We start from the raw sequence: 10,000 nt of genomic DNA on the forward strand, positions 1-10,000 counted from the left end.
AGGAGGAGGAGGAGGAGGAGGAGGAGGAGGAGGAGGAGGAGGAGGAGGAGGTACAGGAGGAGCAGGAGGAGGAGGAGGAGGAGGCCAAAACGATGATAACGATTACGAAGCCAGGAAAGCAGAGGAGGAGGAGGAGGAGGAGGAGGAGGAGGAGGAGGAGGAGGACTCTTCACGCATCCAATCAATGGGAAAAACAAAGAAGACAAAGAATCGTCGAGGAAAAGAAGAAAAAAAAAGACAACGAAAAAATATCATTGGAACATGACAATGGAAGACCAACTGCAGCAGGAGGAGGAGGAGGAGGAGGAGGAGGAGGAGGAGGAGGAGGAGGAGGAAGGAGGAGAAGGAGGAGGAGGAGCATGGGAAAAGGACCAAGGAAACAACAAGTGTGTGCTGGGGAGGTGGGGAGAAAGAAAATGCATGCATAAAATAACATCCACACACACACACACACACACACACACACACACACACACACACACACACACACATACACACACCTGTCTACAAGTACTTTAAATTCCCCACGTCGAGTGAGTTCGAGAATCAATTAAGTCACCTGTCACTCTGCACACCTGGTGACGGGGCGGCATTCACACCGTCACCTGAACGCTCCATTAATTAAAGCAGGTAGGCGCGGAACATTCCCACACTTCAATAATCCAACATTCAAAACTTACTTCAAATTCCCTTTCACGCTCTTCTGAATTTGCTCTCATATTACAAGCACTATCTCTCTCTCTCTCTCTCTGGTATTCTCATTTTGCTCATATTAACCCAAATTTATCGTTTTTTTCTTCTATTTCTTTATTCATTATCTCCCCCACCTCTCTCTCTCTCTCTCTCTCTGATCATCCTTCTCCGTTTAAGTATGCTTGACGGAGAAGCCCTGCCCGTCACACTAGTTACCGGCCAATCTGAGGAAAGTGGGCGGAGTCTGTGCGTCACCCTGCCAATATGATGGGCGGATACGGACACGTGGGCGGGGCTTGCCGGGAGAGTTAGTGTGAATGGACTGGGGATTATTACTTCTGTCCAGGTGTTCACTACTACCACCACCACCACCATTACGCACCATCATCACCACCACTACTACTGTCACTATATGCTACTGAAATTATGTAATATCATCGCCACCACCACCACCACCACCACTATTACTGCAACACCATCACCTTCACCGCTACAACTACTATATGCTATTAGAATTATGTAACGCCACCACCACCACCACCACCACTACCACTACCACACTCCCTCCATCAGTACTGTTCAGCCAGTAGACAAAAGTCATTTGTAAGCGCCAACTGAAATGGAAAAATAGTAAAAATAAAATAAAATAAGTAAATAAAAAGGAAATAAAAAATAGTTACGTACACGAAAAAATTGTGGACCGAATATCAAACGATGAAAAAAAAAAGTAAGGTTTTTATTATCATTGAACGTACACACACACACACACACACACACACACACACACACACACACACACACACACACACACACTCAGTTCTCCTTTAACCCTTCCACCACAGCTAAGCACTCCACATTCCATTTACTAGCCAACCCACACAGCTCCACAAACACTCCTCCTCCACTATTTCCAGCAACATCCAACTCACTCCACTACAGAAATCCACTCCACTCATTCCTCTATCCACCTGTACCCATTTCCACCACCAACACTCATTCCACTTACCCATATCCATATATCCACCACCATTCCGAGCTTATCCACCAGAAAACAAGCTATTAACCATGCTAGACCCACCAGGCAGGCTTCATAGCATTCCTCACACCTCCACACCCCAAACAGACCCCTCAATTATCATCCCTGCAGGCCCACTGACACCCCATCCCACATTCCCCCACCCCTTCCACCTCCTCCACTCTCCCTTTCCCCAGCAACAATTCAGAGAGGATCATTTATAAGTCGCAAGGGAAATAATGGAATACAAACATTTGACATTATAAAGAATTCGCCGCAGTGTTGCAAAAAAGGATAAAAAAAAAGGCTGGGATGAAATATGTACCCAGGTAAAAAAAATGCTTGAGTTGAGTTTTGCAGGGACATTACAAGCAACACACAGCGGGGTACGTACGAGGCATTAGTACGAGACTCGCTACTAAAATGAGCATTGTGTGTGTGTGTGTGTGTGTGTGTGTGTGTGGAAGAGAGAGAGAGGGAGGGGGAGAGAGAGAGAGAGAGAGAGAGAGAGAGAGAGAGAGAGAGAGAGAGAGAGAGAGAGAGAGAGAGAGAGAGAGAGAGAGAGAGAGAGAGAGAGAGAGAGAGAGAGAGAGAGAGAGAGAGAGAGAGAGAGAGAGAGAGAGAGAGAGAGAGAGAGAGAGGGAGTAATTTCAGGATGCAGACAACAAAACAAATTGAAATAAACGGATATGAAAACAAAAGAAAAAAACATGAAAATAAAACTTTAGCACGAAAAAAATATATATATATATATACCACTAGAACGAAAAAAAGCAAAAGAAAAATTAATTCACGAAAAAACACTCGGGTACACATGAAGGAAAAAAAAATGAAAACTAATGAAAAATAATGATTTAAACGGAAGAAAAACGAAAGGATATGAGAAGTTTATGCTTGTTTTATCAGTTTATCACACACAAAGCGAGGGAAACACACCACAGGAGGGCTGGCTGGCTGGCTGGCTGGCTGGCTGGCTGGCTGTTTGAGTGGCTGACTGCAAACAATTCATCATAGACACAAAACAGCAACACTATTTTTCCTTTCCTTGTCTCTTTTTTTATATGTAAGAGGGGAGGCGGTCAAAAGCTAACTAAAAATATGAGGAAGAAGTCCACAGAGGTTCCAATCCCTTAAAAGTCAGACACGATGCTAAGAATAAAAGAATTGAAGCTTGTGTCTTGAAAGTGTTTAACTGCCAAGAACAATGATGATTGACACGAAGAGCAATGATGGTGATGATGATGATGATGATGATGATGATGATGATGGTGGTGGTGATGGTGATGACAATGATAAATTAATGATGATAATAGCAGTAAAACACATAAAAATAGAAGAAAAAGAAGAAAAATGATGTAGATAATGATGATGATGATGATGATGATAATGACAAATTGATATGATGATAATAGCAATATAAAAAAAAAAACAAGACGAAAAGGAAGAGCAAAGAAGATGATGATGATGATGATGATGATGATGATGATGGCGATGATAATGACAAATTGATATGATGATGATAAATAATAGCAGTAATAAAAAAAAAAAACAAGGAAAAGAAGAGCAAAGATGATGATGGTGATGATAATGATGAAAGCACTAAAAAAAAAAAAAAAAAATCGAAAAAGAGTAATAATGATGATGATGGTGATGATAATAAAAAAAATGACGAAAAATGATGATAATACCAGTTAAAAAAAAAAACGGAAAACGAAAAGAAAAGTGATGATAATGATGAAGATAATGATGATAATGACCACAAAAAGGAGGAAAAAGAAGAGGAAAATGAATAAAAAGATATGAAAACATGTGAAACCAGAGAAAAACACCAGCAAAAGAACACAAAGCGGAAGGAAAATGAAAAATAATGCCAAAAACCGAGGGAAATATTTGAAGACCACAGGGAAATAAAAAAAAAAAATGAAGAAATAAAAGAAAAACACGACAGAACGACACATCAGGAAGTTTGCTAGTAGTCACGTGACCACAGCGGGAGAATTCAACGCTTGCCGACTTACACGCCTGAAAAACAAAGAAAAAATGGAAAAATATACACAGAGAGAGAGAGAGAGAGAGAGAGAGAGAGAGAGAGAACAAATGGAATATAAAGCAAGAAATATTGAATAAATGTGATAAATCAATATAAATGTGGTAAATAAATGTAATATATAAAAATTTATGTAAATAATTGTGATGAATAAAAAATAAATGTGATATAACAAATGAAATATAAAACACAGACACACACACACACACACACACACTCACAGGAATTTAACAAACGAACGAACGAACTGACACACAAACACACACACACAACAACTCAACATGTAACGAAATGAAGAGAAAAAATAAAAAAAAAAAAAAATAGCTAAAATGAAGAGTGAACGAGGCGAAACAAAATGAAACAAAAATTAAATGAAAAAAAAAAGTCAAGGAAGGAAATAATAAATGAAATAAAAAAATGAAAATATATGAAATAAAAAATTAGTTCAAGAAAAAAAAAAATAATAATAAATGAAAAATGTGATAAAAATAAATAAGAAAAGTAATTTAAGAAAAAAAAATAGATAAATGAAAAATAAAACGAGGCGAAACAAAAATTAAACAAAAATGAAAGAAAAAAAATCAAATAAAAAAATAAATGAAAATTGAAATAAAAAAATGAAATATAAATGAAAAAAAAAAAAAACTTTAGCGGGGCGTGAGAATGACGTCAGCACTTTTCAGTACGGAGACGTGACCTCAGCTGACCTTCCTGACATGACCTTGCACCTTCCTAACATGACCTTCTTAACATGACCTTCTTAACATGACCTTCTTAACATGACGTTCCTAACATGACCTTCCTAATATGACCTTCCTAACGTGACCTTCCTAACATGACCTTCTTAACATGACCTTCCTAACATGACCTTGCACCTTCCTGACATGACCTTGCACGACCTAACCTAACCAGAAGAGGTCAGCCAAACTCCCCCTAACCTAACCGTTTCCAACAATTATAAGTTACGCTGCTGCAATCAAGTTAACGACCCACTCTCTCTCTCTCTCTCTCTCTCTCTCTCTCTCTCTCTCTCTCTCATACACACACCCACACGCTCTAAATTTTTATCTGTCAGTTTGCTTATGTAACACACTCTCTCACTCACTCACTCTCTCTCTCTCTCTCTCTCTCTCTCTCTCTCTCTCTCTCTCTCTCTCTCTCTCATACACACTAGAGATGTATCGGATGTCGAATTTCAGACATCCGCGGATGCGGATGTATATGCGATGTCATTTGCGGATGCAAATGCGGATGCGGATGTCAGTCTCTACTAAAATGCGGATGCAAATGCGGATGCGGATATCAAAATATGACATCCTCGCGGATGCGGATGCGGATGCGGATGTTTTTTACGTCAAACGTTCTCACCAAGAGGAGCACCCTCCCCTCCCGAAAAAAAGCCTGTTTCAACGTCAGACCATGCAGACAGGAGAAGTAACAAATAAAAACAAGGTGGGAGAACCAAAATACTGCCAAATGAGTTCGAATGGTGTCTTAATAGTTGATACTTCTCTCTTTGAAAGTATGTAAATCATAATGTCAATTTACAACTTATGGATCAGCATTATAAATTTTCGAGATCCTTAGCAATGTGAAAAGAAAATTACTTCAGTCTAATGCTTCATTGCATCAAATTCTAGTAAGAAATACCTCGAAAAGTCCTCTATAGCAGTAATAATGATAATAATAATAATAAAACAATAGCTAATATTACCCTTCCTCTGTGAAAATCTCTTCATCGGCAACTCACGGTATCAGGAAACAGGCGACAACAGGGAAACTCGTGCGATAAGAAGAGCTCAGCGCTGCCGTTTCATATTTTTTCAATATTATTATTTGTATAATTATGGAAACATTTGCATTAAAAGTATTTAAAGAAGAAGCACTGAATTCTACCATGTGAAGTGGGAATACGGTATAAGACTGCAATGTACGACATTACTCATCCACACGAAACACATTACAATCTCTCTCTCTCTCTCTCTCTCTCTCTCTCTCTCTCTCTCTCTCTCTCTCTCTCTCTCCAGCAGTAAGGCATCGGGGTGAGAGTGACAAGCAAGGGTGATAAGCCTCCTCTCTATCTCCCTCTTCATCCTCCTCACACACACACAAACACACACACACACACACAGTGACTCACTCATCTGTGTTACTAAGTATCTAACATTCCACCATTCACAGTTTGCAGTTTATTTACTATGTTTGTACTTCATAGTCACTAAGTAAAATTCGCCCCCTCCTCCTGACCTTCCCCTAAATTCTAGACACATTACGTTGTGTAAGTTTGAAAGGAAATGAATCCGTGATATTATTTGCTTTAGTTTTACTAGATAATTAATTCATTAGACGCACATCACTAAATTTACTACACATTTCTAACCTCTGTCTGAACTCTAAGTCTGTAAGCAGCAGGCAGTACTCTGCTGGTCTGTATCTGTAACTGCGTGTCTATACTCTATATTACGAGTATATTACTCTATAATATATAGGTTGTGCAATACACAACACACATCCGCATCCACACATCCTCTGTTGAATGCGGATGCGGATGCGGATGCGGATGTATATTACATCACAAATGCGGATGCGGATGCGGATGCGGATGTTCAGTTTATCACAACTGCGGATGCGGATGCGGATGCGGATGTGAAAGAATATGCGGATGTTCCGCGGATGCGAATGCGGATGCGGATATCCGATACATCTCTAATACACACACCCACACGCTCTAAATTTTTATCTGTCAGTTTGCTTATGTAACACACTCTCTCACTCACTCTCTCTCTCTCTCTCTCTCTCTCTCTGATGATAACAATGAAAACGATGAAAAAATGACAATGCTAGCGATGGAGACAATGATAATGATGATAACAGTGATGATAACACAGAGAACAACAATGATGACAATGATAACAAAGCTGACGATTTAAAAAGATAGCAAAGATGGTGAAGGATGAGGAGCAAATTATCAAAACATTAGATAAAAATACAATTAGTAATCCTAACTTACAAATCACCACACCTTATTTGCATATTCACTATTAATTAAGAAACAGGTAAGACATTTTTTCCCACGACTCTTAACCTCTTCAAGTAATAGGTAAGACATTTTTTCCCACGACTCTTAACCTCTTCAAGTAATAGGTAAGACATTTTTTCCCACGACTCTTAACCTCTTCAAGAAATAGGTAAGACATTTTTTCCCACGATTCTTAACCTCTTCAGGAAATAGTAAGACATTTTTTTCCCACGATTCTTAACCTCTTCAGAAAATAGTAAGACATTTTTTCCCACGACTCTTAACCTCTTCAAAAAATAGTAAGACATTTTTTCCCCACGACTCTTAACCTCTTCAGTACCAGGATGCATTTTCTACATTCATTCTGGCTACTATTTTTACCTTTAATTAAGCTTTACTATCAAAACACGTGTTAATAACCTTACCAATTATTTTTCACACCTATATACTTGTCTACCCTTCTCACCTGTCTATCATTATTCATTACCCCTCTAAGAATTAAATACTTCTACACTAACATCTAACTAATCACGATGTCACGATTTCACAAGCTTCGACAATTCGTCTCTTTAGTCTCTTCAATACCAGTAGGCGTTTCTATATTAATTCTGGTTACTATTTGGCGATTTTAAACAGCTTCAGAAACATATGTGGGGGATTAGAATAAAGAGGAGTGTAGCCATTAATCTTCTGACCTCCATAGACCCTTCCGAATGCAAATAAAACCGTCTTATCACATCCACATATCAAGGTATAAATGCGTCTCAGTAATGAAGGGGTTAAAATCGCGAGGGATGTGTGTGGAGCAGGTGTGGGAGGAGACAGGTGTTTGTGTGGGGGTGGGAGTGGTATGGGAGGGTGGGGGGAGTGCTTCTCATCTCTGTATCATTGTAACACGACAGGTGATTAACTCTTGATTGGAATTTCACCTTTGTTTTCATCCCAGAAGCCTCAATGTCAACTTACTCACTGGTAAACAAATATTCCTTCAGTCCTTCCTGCTTTCCTTCCTTCCTTCTCTCACTCCTTCCTTCCTTCTTTCTTGCCTTCCTTTTTTTTCTCTTATCCTTCCGTTTTTTCTTTCTTTCACTCCTTCCTTCTTTCCTTTCTTCCTTTTTTACTTCTCTTCCTTCCATTCTCCTTCCTTTATTTCATTCTTTCCTTCTTCCCTTCTTTCCTTCTTTTTTCCTTCCTTCTTTTCTTCCTTTCTTACTCCTTCATTCCCTTTTCCTTCCTTCCTTCCTTCCTTTTTTTCCTTCCTTCCTTCCTTCTTCTAATACAACTCGTTTTTATACTTTTATGTTTTCTTCATCCTCTTATTCCGTCTTTCCCTCTTCCTTGTCTTCATCTTTTATTCTTTTTTACTTCCTTTTCATCACATTTACCGACTCTTCTTTTCCTCCTCCTTCGTATACGTTTTTTTTTCTCTTTTTTCCTCTTCTCCCATCTTCCTCATCCTTTTATTAGTCGCGCCTTCTTCTAATCCCTTCTATAAGTCATGTTTTCTTCCTCCTCCTCTCATTTTTCCTTCTCTTTTTCTTCCTCCTCCTTTACCGCCATCTCTCCCTAATCCTATTGTATCTCTTCCTCCATCTTCCTCATCCTTCTTTCCTTCTTTATTTTTTTCACCATCCTTTTCCCACCTCTATGTTTTATTTCCATCTTCCTCCTCCTCCTCCTCCTCTTTTTTTTCTCTTCTTCCACGAAAATACATTCTTTTTTTTTTTTCTTCCTTCCAGTTTCTAATGCTCTTACACACAACCACCACCACCACCACTACCACTACTACTACTACTACTACTACCGCTATTACCACCGCGCGTCTCCACCTAACACGCCTTTACTTTCACCTGTCTATCACCTTCAACTGAATGGAAGAAAGGAGGCAACACAGGAGACGGATTGATGCTTTTGTAAACTGAGATAGACGTGTGTGTGTGTGTGTGTGTGTGTGTGTGTGTGTGTGTGTGTGTGTGTGTGTGTGTGTGTGTGTGTGTGTGTGTGTGTGTGTGTGTGTGTGTGTGTGTGTGTGTGTGTGTGTTTGCAGTTTGTATTATGACGTGACAACAGCAATACCAACTATAACAGCGAGGACAACAACAACAACAACAACAACAACAACAACAACAACAACAACAACAACAACAACAACAACAGCAACAACAATAACAAGTAAAGGATCAATCAATGTGATTTTCTGACTAGTTCAGTATTGTGTTCTAAGCTCCAATCAGCATGTGTGTGTGTGTGTCTGTGTCTGTGTGTGTGTGTGTGTGTGTGTGTGTGTGTGTGTGTGTGTGTGTGTGTGTGTGTGTAGTCATGGTAACCGACGCCAGCTGAAGCCTCGGAAGTGACGCCTCACACACACACACACACACACACACACACACACACACACACACACACACACACACACACAAAAATCTTGTGAAAATCCGTCAAAAATCTAATTTATTTTTTCCTTTCCTTTTCCTTTTTTCTTTTTTTTGTATTTTTTCCATCGACTAAAACTGCAAAATTGAGTGAGTTCATTTCAGATTTTTTTCCCCCAGAGCCATTATTTTCCTCCTCTCTCTCTCTCTCTCTCTCTCTCTCTCTCTCTCTCTCTCTCTCTCTCTCTCTCTCTCTCTCTCTCCTTTTTTATTAGGAAAGGGAGGAATATGGAGGTGGGAACTACGTCACATATCTTACCTCTCTCTCTCTCTCTCTCTCTCTCTCTCTCTCTCTCTCTCTCTCTCTCCCTCCAACCATATTGAAGGCAGCGGCAGACTCCATCTTCTATATAAATATCTGCTGGGTATTATGCCATTAACGAAGCGAAAAGTCCTATCTCTCTCTCTCTCTCTCTCTCTCTCTCTCTCTCTCTCTCTCTCTCTCTCTCTCTCTCTCTCTCTCTCTCTCTTCTCTTTCCTCCTGATATAGCTCCTCTTTTCTTTCTTCCTCCTCCCTCTCTCTCTCTCTCCCCTCCCTTCCTCCCTCCCTCCCTCCCTCCCTCCCTCCCTTCCTTCTTTCCCTCCATAACTTCTTTCCTCCTTCTACTCTCTATTCTCCCTCTCAAAATGTCCCTCCTCCTCCACCCTTCCCTCTATAGCTTAAATCTCCACAGTCTCCTCCTCCTCCTCCTCCTCCTCCTCCTCTTCTTATTCCTCCTCCTCCATCTCCTTTCTATTCTCCTCCTAGTCTCCCTCCATCTCTCCTTCTTCGGCCTTCCAAAGAGAGAAACGTT

The sequence above is a fragment of the Portunus trituberculatus genome, chromosome 9 (genome assembly GCF_017591435.1).
Source record: "Portunus trituberculatus isolate SZX2019 chromosome 9, ASM1759143v1, whole genome shotgun sequence".
In the NCBI taxonomy this organism is placed as follows: Eukaryota; Metazoa; Arthropoda; class Malacostraca; order Decapoda; family Portunidae; genus Portunus; species Portunus trituberculatus.